This window comes from Desmodus rotundus, chromosome X, assembly GCF_022682495.2.
Source record: "Desmodus rotundus isolate HL8 chromosome X, HLdesRot8A.1, whole genome shotgun sequence".
Lineage (NCBI taxonomy): Eukaryota > Metazoa > Chordata > Mammalia > Chiroptera > Phyllostomidae > Desmodus > Desmodus rotundus.
This window is the reverse complement of record NC_071400.1, coordinates 60,806,658-60,823,613: the sequence shown is the minus strand read 5'-3', so window position 1 is coordinate 60,823,613 and position 16,956 is coordinate 60,806,658.

Genomic DNA, 16,956 nt, shown 5'->3' with positions numbered 1-16,956 from the left:
TTGCCAAACTCTTGACTCAAATGTTGCTTGAGATCTTCATTCACGTTAATCAATGAGTGAGGCAGAAAGGGAACAACACAGACACACTCCCATCAGTCACATGAGCAACTTCTTTTCTGAGTGAAATCATAGTGTTGAAATATGGCAGAAGCATTTCCTCAAATGCTTATGCTACTCACAATGGAACAGCCACAGACGACACACAATTTTAGGTACACCTCATCTTATTCTTAACAGTTCCTCCATCATTGACCTTAAGCTAAGCCATTGACAAAACTATAAGCCAAGGCCTGATATGTAGCATTTGCCAATTCCTGTGGTGTCAATATTCTAACCCTGGCCAATTTCAAGCCACCAGGGGATATCATGGGATGGAGTGTTGGGGAGAGACTGGCTCACCTTTATGAAGTTTTCCATCATACAGTTGCAATAGACAAAGTTAACAGTGAGAGCATGGGTGACAGTAACACGTAGCAAAGTAACCAGAAAATGAAGGGTTTTTACCTTTTAAAGGTGTAATTCATTTAATCGTAAGTTCATAGAATTGAAATTTGAAATACGCAAATAAATGACTTCTGCAGATCACTGTACAGCACCGTGCCTCCAGTCAGCAATACTGAATTGTGTTCTTAAAATTGGCTACGTTAAGTATTATGATAATTATTCTTACCACACATACACAAAAAACAATAAAGAGGGTGGGAGGAAGCTTTGGTTGATGGTATGTCTATGGCCTTGATGGTGGTGATGGTTGCGCTGGTGTATGCTCCTCCCCAGACTCATAGATGTGCATACGTTAAATGTGCACAGCTTTTTACCTGTTAAACACAACTCAATAAAGTGGTTTAGAGAATAAAATAAAATAAGCTTCTATTATTGGCTCCAGTGCACATCCAGCTCCCAAAGTTCTGACGATTTAACACTCAGCTCTCCAGAGCCCACACTAGGCAACTCCCACTCACCACTGCTTATTGGCCCCTTCCCCTGCCTGCTCACACCTCTCTAGATGAACTTTTCATTAAGCACCCCTCAGTTAAATACTTAGAAGGTTCCCACTTGTTTCCTGCTGGTGTCCTGACTAGGACTGCAGGGGTAGATGCAGGCATCTTAGAATTATTTGGGGTGTCCTCATGTAGCAGCCATGATTCATTTGCGATATCTCAAACCTGTCTGGCGAGTTTTACACAGGGAGTTTATCAAGATGGGGAGAGAAGGCTCAGACTTTCTAGGCAGACCAGCACCACTGCCCAGCCCAGCACTGCTGGTTGCACAGATTTGGGGCAGCTGTAGATACCCTCATGACCCGTGAGCTACCAGGGTGGCAAGAGAAGGCCTGGGAGGTGTGCACTCCAGAAATAGCACACCGGGAACAGGCAGGCCCAAGGCTGAAGACCTCCAGAGGGAGCAGGGACAGCAGGCCGTCACCGCCTCGTGGTATAGTAGAGCTGAGGGGATCTTCCCAATGCCATCCGGGAAGGATTCAGAAAGAAACCTAACATAAAATTGTCGGAGGCCCTCTAAGGACGGAGCCAGCTCTGACAATGAGACACTGTGTGATTTTTGGGCAGAGGGAGCACATATGCAACTGGAGAAGACACTGCAGCTTGTGCCACCTGTCACTACCAAACCCAATAAGCAGAGACAGGGATTAAACATTTATGGGTACTTTATCGGATGGCGGGCAATCTGAGAAGATGGCGGGTTCACACCCTAAAAAAAATACCGTCTTACATTTTCTTTCCAAGCCAACATTTTTAAAAAATATATTTTATTGATTATGCAACTACAGTTGTCCCATTTCCCCCTTTTATTTTCTTCCGCTCTGCATGGCCCCTCCCACCCGCATTCCCACACCTTAGTTCACGTCCAAGGGTCACACATATAACTTTTTTGGCTTCTACATTTCCTATACTGTTCTTCACCTCCCCCTGTCTATTTTCCACCTACAATTTATGCTACTTATTCCCTGTACCTTTTCCACTATTCCCCTTCTCCCCTTCCCTGCTGATAAACCTCCAAGTGATGTCCATTTCTGTGAGTCTGGTCCTGTTCTCGTTGTTTGCTTAGTTTGTTTAGATTTTTAGGTTCAGTTGTTGATAGTTGTGAGTTTGTTGTCATTCTACTGTTCATAGTTTTGATCTTCTTTTTCTTAGATGAGTCCCTTTAACATTTCATATAATAAGGGCTTGGTGATGATGAATTCCTTTAACTTGACCTTATCTGGGAAACACTTTATCTGCCCTTCCATTCTAAATGATAGCTTTGCTGGATAAAGTAATCTTGGCTGTAGGTCCTTGCCTTTCATGACTTCAAATACTTCTTTCCAGCTCCTTCTTGCCTGCAAGGTTTCTTTTGAGAAATCAGCTGATAATCTAATGGGAACTCCTTTGTAGGTAACTCTCTCCTTTTCTCTTGCTGCTTTTAAGATTCTCTCCTTATCTTTAATCTTCGGAAATGTAATTATGATGTGCCTTGGCGTGTGCCTCCTTGGGTCCAGATTCTTTGGGACTCTCTGAGCTTCCTGGACTTCCTGGAAGTCTATTTTCTTTGCCCAATTGGGGAAGTTCTCCTTCATTATTTGTTCAAATAAGTTTTCAATTTCTTGCTCTTCCCATTCTCCTTCTGGCACCCCTATAATTCGGATGTTGGAACATTTCAAGATGTCCTGAAGGTTTCTCAGCCTATCCTCATTTTTTTGAATTTTTATTTCTTCATTCTGTTATGGTTTAATGTTTATCTCTTCCTTCTGGTCCTAACTGTTGATGTGAGCTCTGGTTTCCTTCCTGTCACTGTTGGTTCCCTGTATATTTTTCTTTATTTCTCATAATGCGACTTTCATTGCTGCCTGGGTCTTTTTTATGCTCTTGAAGTACCCAGTGAGTTCCTGGAGCATCCTGATAACCAGTGTCTTGAACTGTGTATCTGATAGGTTGGCTATCTCTTCGTCACTTAGTTGTATTTTTTCTGGAGCTTTCAACTGTTCTTTCATTAGGTCCATTTTTTTTTCTTTTTGTCTTGGTGCACCTGTTATGTGGCAAGGAGCAGAGCAACCCATGTTGCTGCCTTGTGACGCTGTACGTGGGGGAGGTTCTGAGAGGGAACAGTGCTGCTTGCTCCCCTCTCTGCCAGTTTCCAGTCACTTCCCCAGCTACCTAAAATAATTGGGCCCTTCTGGTGCTGATTCCCAAGTGGGTGGGTTTGTGTACATTCTAGGACCCTGTGTGTCTCTTCAGTGAACTCTCCTGTGAGGCTGGGAGTTTCTCCTGCTGCCACCTCAACCCCCACAGGTGTTTTCAGTCAGAGGCTTTGAGGCTTTATTTCTCCGAACTGAAACCCTGGGTTGCACAGTCTGTCTTGCTCCCTAGTTGTTCCTCCTGGTTTATCTGCATGCAAATGTGGGACCTCCCAGTCTGCCAGCTGCCACCTTGCCCACCCCTGTCCTTCAGCCACTGCCTTGCCGTGAGTCCTCTCTACCCAGCTGCCCATCTCCACCCCTCCTACCAGTCTGGATGAATGTTACTTCTTTATCTCCTTAGTTGTTGGACCTCCATACAGTTCGATTTTCTGTCAGTTCTGATTGTTTTTTGTTTTTAAATTTGTTGTTGTCCTTGTTTTGGTTGTGCAAGGAGGCACAGTGTATCTACGTATGCCTCCATCTTGGCTGGAAGTTCAGCCCCACTTTTAAAAGTTCTCTGTGGCCCCCACACTGTAGCACAGGTCCCTGTGGGCCCTGTCCTCCATGCGATAGGAGACTCAAAGAGTTGGAAAATGTTAGTTTAAGGTAAATAGTTATAAGCCTAATAAGTAATACACATGTTAAAGCTATTGTTTCAGAAACTACAGATAAGGCCCATCCTGGCTCCTGGGAGAGACAGCCAACCTCCTGGGGCACTGCCAAAAATTACTGCCTGGGAACAAGTGGAGATATCTGGGCTTTTGTGTCCCAGAGAGAGACAGAAAACCAGCCGTTCCTGGGAACATCTAACTGCACAGGACAAGAATGCTGCACTTTCTTTCACCTAATTCTTCCTGAATTTTAAAAGCCCTCACCTCACCTTGTTTATCCCCTGTTATAAAAATGTTGGCTTGAACTTCTGGCCAAGATGGAGATGTAGGTAGATACATTGAGCCTCCTCGCACAACCAAAAGAAGGACAACAACAAATTTAAAAACAAAAAACAACCAGAACTGCCAGAAAATTGAACTGTATGTATGTCTGACAACCAAAGAGTAAAAGAAGAAACATTCAGCCAGACCAGTAGGAGGGGTGGAGATGGGCTGCCGGGCAAAGGGGACCAAGGTGGGCAAGTTGGCGGCTAGCAGACTGGCGAGGCAGCTGCTGGCAGAGCAGGTGGTCCCACATTTGTGTGCAGATAAACTGGGAGGAACAACTGGAGAGCGAGACAGACCACACAACCCAAGGTTCCAGTGCAGGGAAATAAAGCTTTAAAACCTTTGACTGGAAAAACCTGTGGGGGTTGAGATGGCAGGAGAAACTCCCTGCCTCACAGGAGAATTCACTGTAGAGACCCACAGGGTCCTAGAATGTACACAAACCCACCCACTTGGGAATCAGCACCAGAAAGGCCCAATTTGCTTGTGGGTAGTGACAGAACTGACTGAAAGTCGGCAAAGAGCTGAACAAGCAGTATTGTTCCCTCCTGGACCTCTCCCCCACATAAAGTGCCACAACACAGCCACCTGGGTTTCTCCGTCCTGGTGAATACCTAAGACTCCGCCCTTTACTACATAACAGATACACCAAGACAAAGAAATATGGCCCAAATGAAAGAACAGATCAAAGATCCAGAAAAAATACAACTAAGCGACAATGAGATAGCCAACCTACCAGATACACAGTTCAAAACAATGGTAATCAGGATGCTCACAGAATTGAGTATGGTTGCAAAATAGAGGAAAAAGTGAAGGCTATGCAAAGTGAAATGAAGGAAAATGTACAGGGAGCCAACAGTGATGGGAAGGAAACCAGGAGTCAAATCAATGGTTTGGACCAGAAGGCAGAAATAAACATTCAACCAAAACAGAATGAAGAAATAAAAATTCAAAAAAAATGAGGACAGGCTGAGGAACCCTAGGATGTTGGAATGTTTAAAGGGACAACTTTAAACATTCCAAAATCCGAATCGTAGGGCTGCCAGAAGGAGAAGAGGAAGAGCAAGAACTTGAAAACTTATTTGAACAAATAATGAAGGAAAATTTCCCCAATCAGGCAAAGAAAATAGATTTCCAGGAAGTCCAGGAAGCTCAGAGAGTCCCAAAGAATCTGGACCCAAGGAAGCACACACCAAGGCACATCATAATTGCATTACTGAAGATTAAAGATAAGGAGAGAATCTTAAAAGCAGCAAGAGAAAAGGAGAGAGTTACCTACAAAGGAGTTCCCATTAGATTATCAGCTGATTTCTCAAAAGAAACCTTGCAGGCAAGAAGGAGCTGGAAAGAAGTATTTGAAGTCATGAAAGGCAAGGGCCTACATCCAAGTTTACTCTATCCAGCAAAGCTATCATTTATAACAGAAGAGTAGATAGAGAGCTTTCCAGATAAGGTCAAGTTAAGAGTTCTTTAAGGGAATAACTAGAACAGGAACAGAATCACAGAAATGGAGATCACATGGAGGGTTATCAGCAGGGGAGTAGGAAGGGGAGAGGGGGGAAAGGTACAAAGAATAAGTAGCATGAGTTGTAGGTAGAAAATAGACAGGGGAGGTTAAGAATAGTATAGGAAATGTAGAAGCCAAAGAACTTATATGTATGACCCATGGATATGAACTAAAGGGGGGAAATATGGGTGGGAGGGGGTGTGCAGGGCAGAGGTGAATAAAGGGGGGGAAATGGGACAACTGTAATAGCATAATCAATAAAATATATTTTTAAAAAGTGGAGCTGAGACGTACCTGAGGCTTGGCAGGGACCAGGGCATGCAGGCCTGTGCACATGGCAGGACGCAGCAGCTTTGCTAAACAAAAATCTCAGAGGCAGAGGATACACTGAAGGAATGGGAGGACCCACACATATGCTGCCCACAAGAGACCCACCTCAGAAAAAAAAACAAAACACCTACACAGACTGAAAGTAAAGGGTTGGAAAAAATATTCCCAGATGGACAGGGGAAAAAAGCCAGTGTAGCGATACTTATATCACACAAAATAGATTTCCAAACAAAGGCCATAAAAGAGACAGAGAAGGTCACTTCATAATCCTGAAGGGAAGAATTCATCAAGAAGACATAAATGCACCAGCTGCTGTGGCTCAGTGGACTAAGTGCCGGCCTGTGAACCGGAAGGTCACGGATTCCATGGCCTGCCAGGGAAGATGCCTGGGTTGCGGGCCAGGCCCCCAGTTGGGGGTGTGCGAGAGGCAACTGATTGAGGCAGCTCTTGCACATCCATGTTGCTCTCCTCTTTCTCCCTCCCTTCCTCTCTCTCTAAAAGTAAATAAATAAAATCTTTTAAAATACAAATTAAAAAAAGAAGACATAAATATAGAAACGTATATGCACCCAACAGAGGAGCACCCAAGTATATACGGAACTCTTGAAGGACTTCAAGAAAGATATAGACGGTAGCACACTTACAGCAGGGGATTTCAACACCCCACTGTCAACAATGGACAGATCTTCCAAACAAAGAATCAACAAGGATATTGTGTCACTGATGGGCACCCTAGATTGCGCAGATTTAACGGATATATACAGAACCTTTCACCCCAAAGAAGCAAAATATACATTCTGTTCAAATGCACATGGAATATTCTCAGACATAGACCACATGATAGGACACAAAACAAGCCTGAACAAATTCAAGAAAATTGAAATCATTTCAAGCAATTTCTCGGATCCCAATGGCTTCACATTAGAAACCAACCTCAAGGGAAAAAGTTACAAACACTGAAATACATGGACACTGAATAACATGTTATTAAATAATGAAGGGGTTAACAATTAGACCAAGGAAGAAATCAAAACATTTCTGGAAACAAATGAAAATAAAAACACAACAGCCCAAAACCTATGGGATACAGCAAAGGCAGTCCTGAGAGGGAAGTTCATAGCCATAGAAGCCTACCTAAAAGAGGTAAAAAATTTCAAATAAACAACCCATCTACAAGATCTGGAGGAACAGTAACAAACAAAGACCAGAGCGAGTAGAAGGAAGGAAATAGTCAAGATCAGAGCAGAATTAAATGACCTAAGGATGAAAAGAACAATTCAAAGCATCAACAAAACCAGGAGCTGGTTCTTTGAAAGATAAACAAAATTGACAGGGCTTGGGTCTTCTGGTCAAGATGGTGACATAGGCAGGCACAGCTCACCGCTTCGCACAACCACATGAAATTCCGACTACAATACAGAACAACCGTCACTCAGGAATGTCAGACATTGAGTTGAATGGAAGTCTGACAGCTACAGAATTGAAGAAACCCCATCCATCCAGACAGGTAGGAGGGGTGCGGAGATGGAACAGGGTGACCCCTCACCCACATGCATAAAAATTTGGGAGGGATATCTCGGGAGCCAGGAGTCCCAGACACACACCAAGCCCCCAGCCCAGGATCCCAGTGCCAGGAAATTAAGTCTGCACAACTACTGGCTGGGAAATCCAGCAGGGATTGAGTCAGTGGAGGAGGTTGCTGGAGCCCTAAGCAGTTCCTCTTGAGGACTGATTAGGGTGACTCCACATGGACTCACCTGCTCAGACTCACTCCCTCTGAGCTCCAGCCCCAGGTTGCCAGCTTGAAGGGCACCAGTGGTATACAGGGAGACTGAAGTGTCTAGCATCAGGGCGAGCACTGGCCACTGTCAATCTTCTGAGCCCTCCTACCACAGAGCCAGTTAGGCTGGGGCTCATCTGACAGTCCATCAACGTGTCTAACACTGTGTGACCCACCTTGCAGATCCACAGAGGCTCTGCCCCACCCAAATTATGGCCCAACCAAGTGCTTTTCTATAAGCATGGCTTGCGCTTGGATCCCAAATCCTATCAAACAAGCAACAGCTGGCTTCAGTAAGCCTTGCTGGAAGCCAGATAAGAATCACAGCTCAGGTTAACCTGGGAATCTCCAAGCCCAGCAGCCATCTCACATTGCTTTATAGCTCAGGCAGGGTTCCCCAGGCAAAACACAGGTGGGGGCTGACCTTGGTCTGTACCACCTGGGAAACACCCGGGCCAACACACCCAGTAGACACCCATAGACAATGTTGGGGCACCACCACCCTGCCCCTGCACAGCTGATCCTCCATAGAGGGCAGAGGTTGGTGGTCTGTGATCACAGCCAGTCCTTGCAGCTGACTGGCCTGGGTAAATCCCTCCCATTGATCTGCCAACAGCAACCAACAGCAACTACAAGAGGAGGGTGTACTCAACCCATACAAATGGTGCGCCTCAAGTACCCAGCTTGGGTGATAGGGGAGGCTGTGCCACTGTTCCCTATAGGACACCTACAGCATTAGGCCACACTATCAAGACACAGAGTCAAAGCAGCTCTGTCCTAATATATAGAAACAAACACAAGGAGGCTGCCAAAATGAGCAGACAAAGAAACATGGCCCAAATGAAAGAACAGATCAAAATTCCAGAAAGGGGTAAATGAGGGGAAAAAAGGAAAAGCTCATATGTTAAATGAATATGGTCCTGGAAAAATTTAATCCTGAGCTTGCAAATATTCTACATTGCTATTGCTGTGCAGTTACTGTATAAATGCAAGTATAAAACTAAAAATATGTTCCAAAAGACTAACAGTTGTTAACGCTAAATGGCATGACACAATTATTGTCGTTTTCTTCCATTTCCTAAATGGCCTTTGACCGACTGACATGACTGAGTCCCACACCTCACCTGCACACCAGGGTCAAAGGCAGGGGAATGTGGGGCCCTGTTAACTGAAAATAAACACAAACAAGAGTAACAGTTTCATTTTTATTTTCTGCTGTAACAGGCAATTAAGAACCCATCCTCCATTAAGAGGGAAACAATAGAGTCGAGAGTGCCAAAGGGCCAGTATAAGGAAAGAATTGGGCCCCACAATAAAGGAAGAACTACTGTAGGAATCAATGCACCAGCGAGAGATGCATTGCCTATGGGGGGGCTCCAGGTTAGACTGAGCCCCCTTTTTCCGGACTAGGCTTGGTGAACATAACTGGGCACAGCATGTTCACTACGGTCAAAATCAAGATGCAAAGCTGGTTGATACAGGAGTTCACAGCCATTTGCAGTTGGCCCGGGTCTTCAGCGGTCAATCCGCTGAAAGAGAGAAAACGAAAATCAAGTTAAAGCGTATAACTCTGTACCTAGCTCTCTCTGCCCCCTCAGGCCATGACAGGCCCGGTCCACCGTGAGCACCTCCTTACACCTGACATTTTGGGGGTCTCCAATTCACTACTAGCATGACCTTCCTGAGACCCATCCTGGCCCCCTGCCACTGCACCCCCCACATTGGCCCGTTTTAGAACTCACATTATTAGAAAATTTGCAGACACTAGAAGCTGGGTCAAAACTGCCCCTGGGTAGGGCTCAACACGTGGGGCCACCAACTGGCGGGCCATCTCTGCGTGCACAGGTGATGGGAAGGGCACCCTGATCGTGCTGGTGGAGGTTCGGTTAAGGCATCATCCAATATCGACTTCTCCCGTTCCCCCTCAGACCACCAACCCATCCGTCCTCATCCCCTCACGCCGCCTCCCCTCCCTCCTGGTCCCTCAGGCCGTCTCCCCCATCTCAACTGCCCACCTCCTGCACATCCCCTCAGCCACCTTGGTCTCCCGTCTTCACTCTGTACCCCCGGGCTGGCCCCCTTTCCTTGTCCCGTTGCCTGGCCTAGGTGTGTCCCAGTCACAACCTGCCACTACTCGAATAGGATACCAATGGAACAGTAGTCTTTCCGGACTTGTGCCTGTGGACCCAGCAAAACAACCAGGCCATGGCGAGGCATCTCCGCCAGGCCCGGGACGGTGGGGTGCCCGCCCAACCCGCGGCCCTCTGGTGGGGGAGGCCCCGGTCTCCCTCCTGCCTCCGATTCTGGGGTCCTGGGGGCCTCCAGGGCCATCTGAGCTGCCACGGTCACCCGGACTGCCCTCGGATTCCTCTCCGCCGGCACCGCCACCTGCACCTCCGTCTTCACCCCACATGGCTTCTGAGTCCTGAGCTCCAACTGTGACTTTCGGTTTCCTAGCAACGGACAACAGCGCCCCTGTAGGAAGCTCCGCCCCTTAGATTGTGACGTCACTCGAACTTCCTGCGCACCTGAAGAAATGCTCCCTGCCTCCACCTCCCAAAAACCCTGTCTACTGAGGCCGCAGGTCTCCTGAAAGTTTCCTGCAAAGGCTTGCAGGCCCCAGCGCGCATGTGCACGTGCATGGGGACCTCAAAGCCTGTGTGGGTAGCACTTGGGCCAACCTCCCATGGGACCAGGTTGTTGAGTTCCGGTCCCTTTTCAGTGAGTGCTAGGGGTGCGTCGTGTTCCTGAGAGACAGACAGTCCAGGCTTGTCGTCCTCCCTAAGATCCTCACATGGCCCTCAGTTGTGTGGGCTTTGCAGGGCCCAGCCTGGGACTGATTCCAAGCAAGAGACACTCCCCGGCCCTGCGTGTCTTCAAGCACACCCCAGCACAGTGCCTGGGGGAGCCAGGATGGAAGAGCCTTGCTCCATCAGCACCATTTGTCCCTCTGGGCCCTGGCAATCGAGGTGCCTACCAGCCTGGGGTGGGGGCAGTAGCTGCCCAGCCTCAACCCCTCCACCCTGGGGTGCCCGGGGTCCAGGCACACACACCACCGTATCTCCAGGCCTCTTGCTTGTGCTGCCTGGCTCAGGGGCACAGGAGGAGCCGGCTGGGCACAAGAGATGCAGGAGCGGAGGACCATCCCCGAACAGCTCCCATTTGCTTTGCCCTCTCCTGGCACAGCCCTCATGGGCTCTGCCTCCCTAGCTGCAGAGCCCTGCTGCTTGGAGAAGGTCTTGAGGGGAGGTGCAGGCGAAGGAGGTGCCAGGGGCCCACTACAAGAGGCAACCCTGTGCCTGCTGGCCTGCTGGGTGCCACTTTACTTCTCTGTCTGCATCGGGGTGAAGTCACCTGGGAAGGCACAGGGGGAGGCAGGCAGGGGTGATTGTGGGGTTGGGAGGCAGCATTGCCTACAGAGGTTTTTCTGTGTCTACAGTGTTCCTCTGGCCCCATGCCGTGCGGGTGAGTAGGTGAGATGCTCTGTCCCAGGGATATGGGGCTGCTCACCTGGCTGGGCACAACTGCAGGGATGTGAGGTGGGCAACAAGCGGGGACTGGATCCGGGCTTCACTCCTCCTGTCTGTGACCTTCATGCTGAGGCATTTTCCATGTCTCAAGTCTTCCACGTAGCAGCTGTACTTAACCCACTCTGTGTCACGTCCATCCCCAGACAGCTGAGTGGATCCTAGGAAGTCTTCCCCCCACACCGTGATCTCAGCGGGGATGGGGCAGGTGGGGCTGTTGAGGCTGAGGGCGGGATGGGTACTGGCAGAGGGGACATTCTTATTCTGCTAAAAGGCCCTGCAGACATGGCAATAGAAATAGAAAGGTCATTTTGGCAAAGATGTCTCCTGCCCCACCTCTGCTTGCCTTGGACGTTGCGGGGAGAGGGGGGCTGTTGGTACAGGGGAGGCCTCCGTACCTCCAGCTGCTTCTTGGCACCAGTATTTTTCTGGGGGGACTCTGGGCCCCCAGTGTTTCAGAAACTGGGAGTAATAGGACAGGGGAAGGAAGCCAGCGGAATCCTTATCTTCAGGGAGCCGACGTGCTTGGGGAGAAAGGATAATAGTATGCTAAAGTGGAACACACCAAGCAGGGCAGGTGGGTGAAGGGATTCTAGAGAACACCCAGGATATAGTCGTTAGCAGGTGAGAACCACAGATTTCAGCAAGGCTGGATGCGGAGGATGAAGTGTGGTCGAAAGGAGGGCCTCCACGTTTTGGCAAAACTGGGTCCTGTGACATGGGGTCATGGAGGGAAAACCCAGCCTGGGCAGGTGACAAATGAAGAGCTCTGCTTTGACCTGCTAGTGAGCTCCTTGCTGAGTTTTCTACGCTTCTCTGGAATGTCTTCCCGCTCACCGTCATCTGCAGGCTCCCTATTCCTGCTGAGATTCTGGGCCCCTGCACCCGCTCGTGCCCTGTGACTTCACGCTCCTGGGGTGGACACCTCTGTGCCCTGTGCCCCTGCTCCCCCCCCCCCACTCCCTGCACGTCCTCCTTTTCCCGCCTCCACGCAGCCTGTGCACAGGGGGGCCTGGGCGTGCAGGGGAGTTGGCACCGCTGCACACAGCTCTCTGCCGATGCAGCCAAGAGTCACGGGATACACCCTTTGGAGGGACAATTCCGAGGTGCCAGCGACTTTTTAACGAATGATGTGCGAGTGTGCAAACGAACACTGACTTATTAAGCTGCTGTGATAGTTCTCACAGAAACACGGGAGGGAAATATGTGAAGGAATACATTCACATACATGCTGCCTTTGTGTAGTACGTGAGTTGTTCATGATGGGAATGTATTTAAGTAGTATACACACAATCAAATCATGTGAGTATTCTAGAACAAAATGTAGGCGAACTCAGATTTTGCATAGGGAAAGACGTTTCTAAGCCCACGATCAATGCACCAGTAATAACCACTAGCACGGACTGGGTGACTGCCATATCTCAGTCGCCGCTCCAAATACTAAACATGAATGGGCTCATCTCATGCCGAAATCGCCGGCATTTTCGTTGTGCTTACCTTTCCTAGAGAGATGATTGGTCTTCGTTTTCTTTTCCATATTTGCCCGTATTTTTCTATTTTTGACAATGTGCAAGGATCACAAGGGTAAACAGAAAAACTTAAGAAAGCTACTGAGCAAATATGGAGCTCACAAAAGAAGCTACTCAGAAAAACTTCTAGTCGGTTCCCAAGCACACCCTTTGCTGAAGCTTCAATTTTCCTGTTCTATTCATTGGGGGCCGATCTTTCCTCTGAACGTGCTTCTAATTGGCCCCTTGTCTTGGTGCAGCTAGGACTGTGATGAAGTCCCTGAAGTCACCGATCCTGGGGACCCAGGCTAAGGACTGTGGGGCCAGTGGGGCTCAGCCTGCCTGTCCTCCTGACCTGGAGCTGCTTCCCAAGAGCAACGCTTTCCAAATTGCACACCGAACGCTCAACCTGCAGGGGAAGGTGTTCCTCTAGAGGGCTACTGATGGTTTGCTTTCAGTGCCTGTCACCAATATCACACAAGGGAACGTTTTGCTCTTCTAATCCGTCCAAGTACTCAAGGACGGGTACACATGGGTGGGAGAGCGCGCACACACACAATACATACACACGCAGGGAGACACTCAGGAGGCGCTCAGCACATCACAGACTCTCCTCTCCATAGCGCCAGTCCTTGCTAGACACTTGTGGCTGCATAGCGGTTAAGGCCTTCGCATTTCCGAATCAAAGAGACTAGTTCAGAACGCAGTAAATACACGAGGCATAATTCATAACGACGAAGGCTAGAGGTGATAGGGCATGAATCCAAGGAAGGGGATGGTCAAATCAATAAGGATATTTGTACCCGTTGCACGGTGCTCAACATCCTTCTTGAACTCCTGAGCTTCAAATCAGTACAGGCACCTGAAGCTGGTGTCCTGTGGGCACTTGGAACCCACTAGCCGCCTAATGACCTCACGCTTTCCCCGCCCCCCCCCCAAATGCCCCTTTCTCTTTCATTTACTGTCTTGGTGACAGGTATTTGCACAGCCTCCCACTCTCTCATCTGAACCCCCATGTAATCAATCTCCCTAAATGTGTCCTAGCCACTGTCTCTCATCCACCCGACACCAGGTTGACATCATGTCTTAACTTAGAGATTTGCAAGCAATGATATAAATGGAGCCAGTTCAAAATGGAGCTGGCACAGCCCTGCCAGAGGAACGGCCTTGCACGTCTTACTTCTCCAACCTTTGCTGTGTTAAAGCAGGGTAAGAGAACCTTTGGATGGGGCCTAGGGCAACCATGTGTTTCAAAGGACTGTGTGCTGACCTAACCAGAAGCAGATATTATCACTACTGGACTGGAAATTAAGGACATTGTTTAGCACAAACATCACTGTGTTACGTTATCTGCACCAAAAGGTATGTTTTCTTGGCCCTGACGTGTGTAGCTCAGTGGGCTGGCCAAGGTCTGGCAAAGCAAAAGGTCACCATTTCCGTTCTCCGTCAGGGTACATGCCTGGGTTGGGAGCTGGGTCCCCATCGGGACACCTGTGTGAGAAGCAGCCGAACAATATTCTCCCCCATCGATGTTTCTCTCCCTCTCTTTCAACCTCCCTTCCCCTCTGTCTGAAAACTAATTAATACGAATCTTTAAAAACATGCCCTCCTTCTGTGGACGTAATTGCTCCCCTTCTCTCTCATCAATGTCCGTTGACTTTGTCTGTCATTGGAACACTATTTGGGCTTCTGTTGGAATTTACAAATCCCTAATCGTTAAACTGATGGACCTCAAATAGATGCTTATTTGTCTCTCGCCTTCAAAGGCCTTCTTATGTGTAGGTTAACAGATTCTTGGGACCCTTCCCTCTGGGAAGCTCCCCTAATGCTGGGGGGAGTGTATTACCTTCACCTCACTTCTGCCCCCTCACCCTTAGCCTCACAAGAGGAATGCACAAGACATGAAGACAGAGACAAGGAAATGCGCAGGCGCAATAGCTGGAAAGAAACTCAGACACAGAACACTGGCTCAGTTTTGTTTTCTGCAGTAACAAACATTTAATCATCCCGTTCCTCAAGCAACAGGGAAATAAAACAAGTGGGCTCAGAGAGCAAACGCCAACATCCGCAAACAATGAGGCCCCAGCGAGATAGTGGCGTGGCGCTCCTCCGGGAAGGAATTCCCTGGGCATTGCCTAGGAGGGGCCACAGGGTTAGGCCACAGACCCCCTTTCCTGGCTGACACCTGGTGGAAAAAGAGGCCAAATGCGCTGAATGTTCCTCATCACCACGGAAAGCTTTTCCAGGAAGGCGTTGAGGGACACTCGGAGGAGACCAGGGTCTTCGGCAGTCCATCGGCTGAAAGTGAGGGGTAGAAATCAAGTTAAAGGTGATGGCTCTCTCTTACACCCAGCACACCACAGCTCCTCCTGAAAGCTAACCCTTGAGTGCTTCTTTGTATCCATGATGGAGTCCTGCTCCGGCAGAGCTAAGATGGCCTCTCAGGCCTTCAGCTCATCCCCTGCTCCCTGCTGGGCCCCTTCTACAACTCACACAACCAGGATGCTGCCCTTCACTTTGAACTCCTTCCGAACCGCCTGCAGCTGGTGTTGGTCATCTTGGTCCATGGACCTGCAGGCTATCTCTGCCTCCAGGGGGCACCGGAAAGGCACAGTGAGCTCCCTGGGGGAGACCTGGTTAAGGCGCCATCTGCAGCTGGATTGGGCCAAGCCTCAGGCTTCCTTACACCTCAGAGGCTGGCCTTCACCCCAGCCTTCCCCTGGAGTCTTCCACCCCCAACGTCCCTCCCACGCCCACACTCCCTCTCCTGCCAGCACAGGCCACCTTGGCCTGCCTCCCTCCTCACTCAGTTCATTTCGTCCCAGCTCCCCCACTCCCTCAGGCCTGCTTCCCTACCCTCCAGCCTCCTCAGGTGTCGACTCCCCTCCCACCAGCCTACCCCAGGTTCCCTTCCCTGCTCCCATTTTTGTCTCCCCCTGGCTGCCCTGTGCCCTGTCCCCAAAAGCCAGACCCTGGCCTTGCGCGATGTCCCTGAACCATCCCTTGGCCACCCGGCCTCAGGGGCTCGTTGGAAAGGATACAAGGCCATCTTTCGGTTTCCTGGTCCTACAGACACTGATGCTGGTTCTGAAGTATGTGCAGCCCGTGCGACACTGGGAGCACCGATGGCTGCTGATCCCATCGTTTCCTTGTCTCCAGGGTCACCCTGGCAACGGGGGCCGTCAGGACCACCCTGGCCCTTAGGAGTGCCAGGGCCACCCCGGTCAGGAGGGCGGCAAGGGCCACTCTGGGTGTCGAGACCACCAGAGCTACTAGGGCCGCCAGGACCACCGTGATCTTCCAGAAGGCCGGGGGAACCATGGCTGTTAGGGCCTCCAGTGCCACGCTGGTCTTCAGGGCCGCCGAGGCCACCGCCTGCACCAGCCGTACCACCTGCATCTTCCTCTGCGGCCTCCATGGCTGCTGCAACCTCCCGGTTGCCCTCAGAGCCCGACTGAAATCTGATGGCCGACCGTGTCAGCCCGCAGAGGAGGGACTGAGGCCTTCTCAGGAAGTCCCACCCTTTTCCACGCAGTCCAAAGCGGGGTCTCCAGGGCGCCTGCGCAAACGGCCCCTGTTTGAGTCCCATGGAGAGCGACTGGTTCCTGCCATGTGGTCCCAGAGACCCCGGAGACTGCTTAGCCAATGAGGACTCCCTCCTGGAGCTCCGCCCCATAGAGCCGTGTAACCCCAGTGCACCTGGGGCAACCCTCCGCCACTGGGCTGTTACCTGCCAAGAGAGCCGTGCTGTGGCACAGGGGCGTCCTGGCTGAGGCGCGCGGAGGCTTCCTGACAACGGGCCCCAAGCTTGGGGGTGGGCCTCCTAGTCAGTGCCAGCACGGCCAGGCCAGCCTGGGGTGAGACGAGCTTGCTGAGCCCTGGTCACCTGTCATCCAGTTCTGGGAGTACTCGGGCGCTTCTGTGCTAAGGCCTGCACTCCTGGCCCTGGCTGAGGCCCCAAGGTGTGTGCGCAGGGTGGGGCCCAGCCCTGGGGGCATTCCCAGCAGGAGTCACTCATTCATCCCCCTATCCTCCCTGGTCCCCACCCCCAATCCCCCGTCCCCCACCGGGTCTGGCGGTGGGGGGCGGGGGACAGCGGGAAGGAGGGGTTCCCCGAGTGCAGACGGGGCCTGGGAGCCCCTGCTGCACTGAAGGAGGACGTTTCAACTTGCGGAAATCTCTGTGAAACAC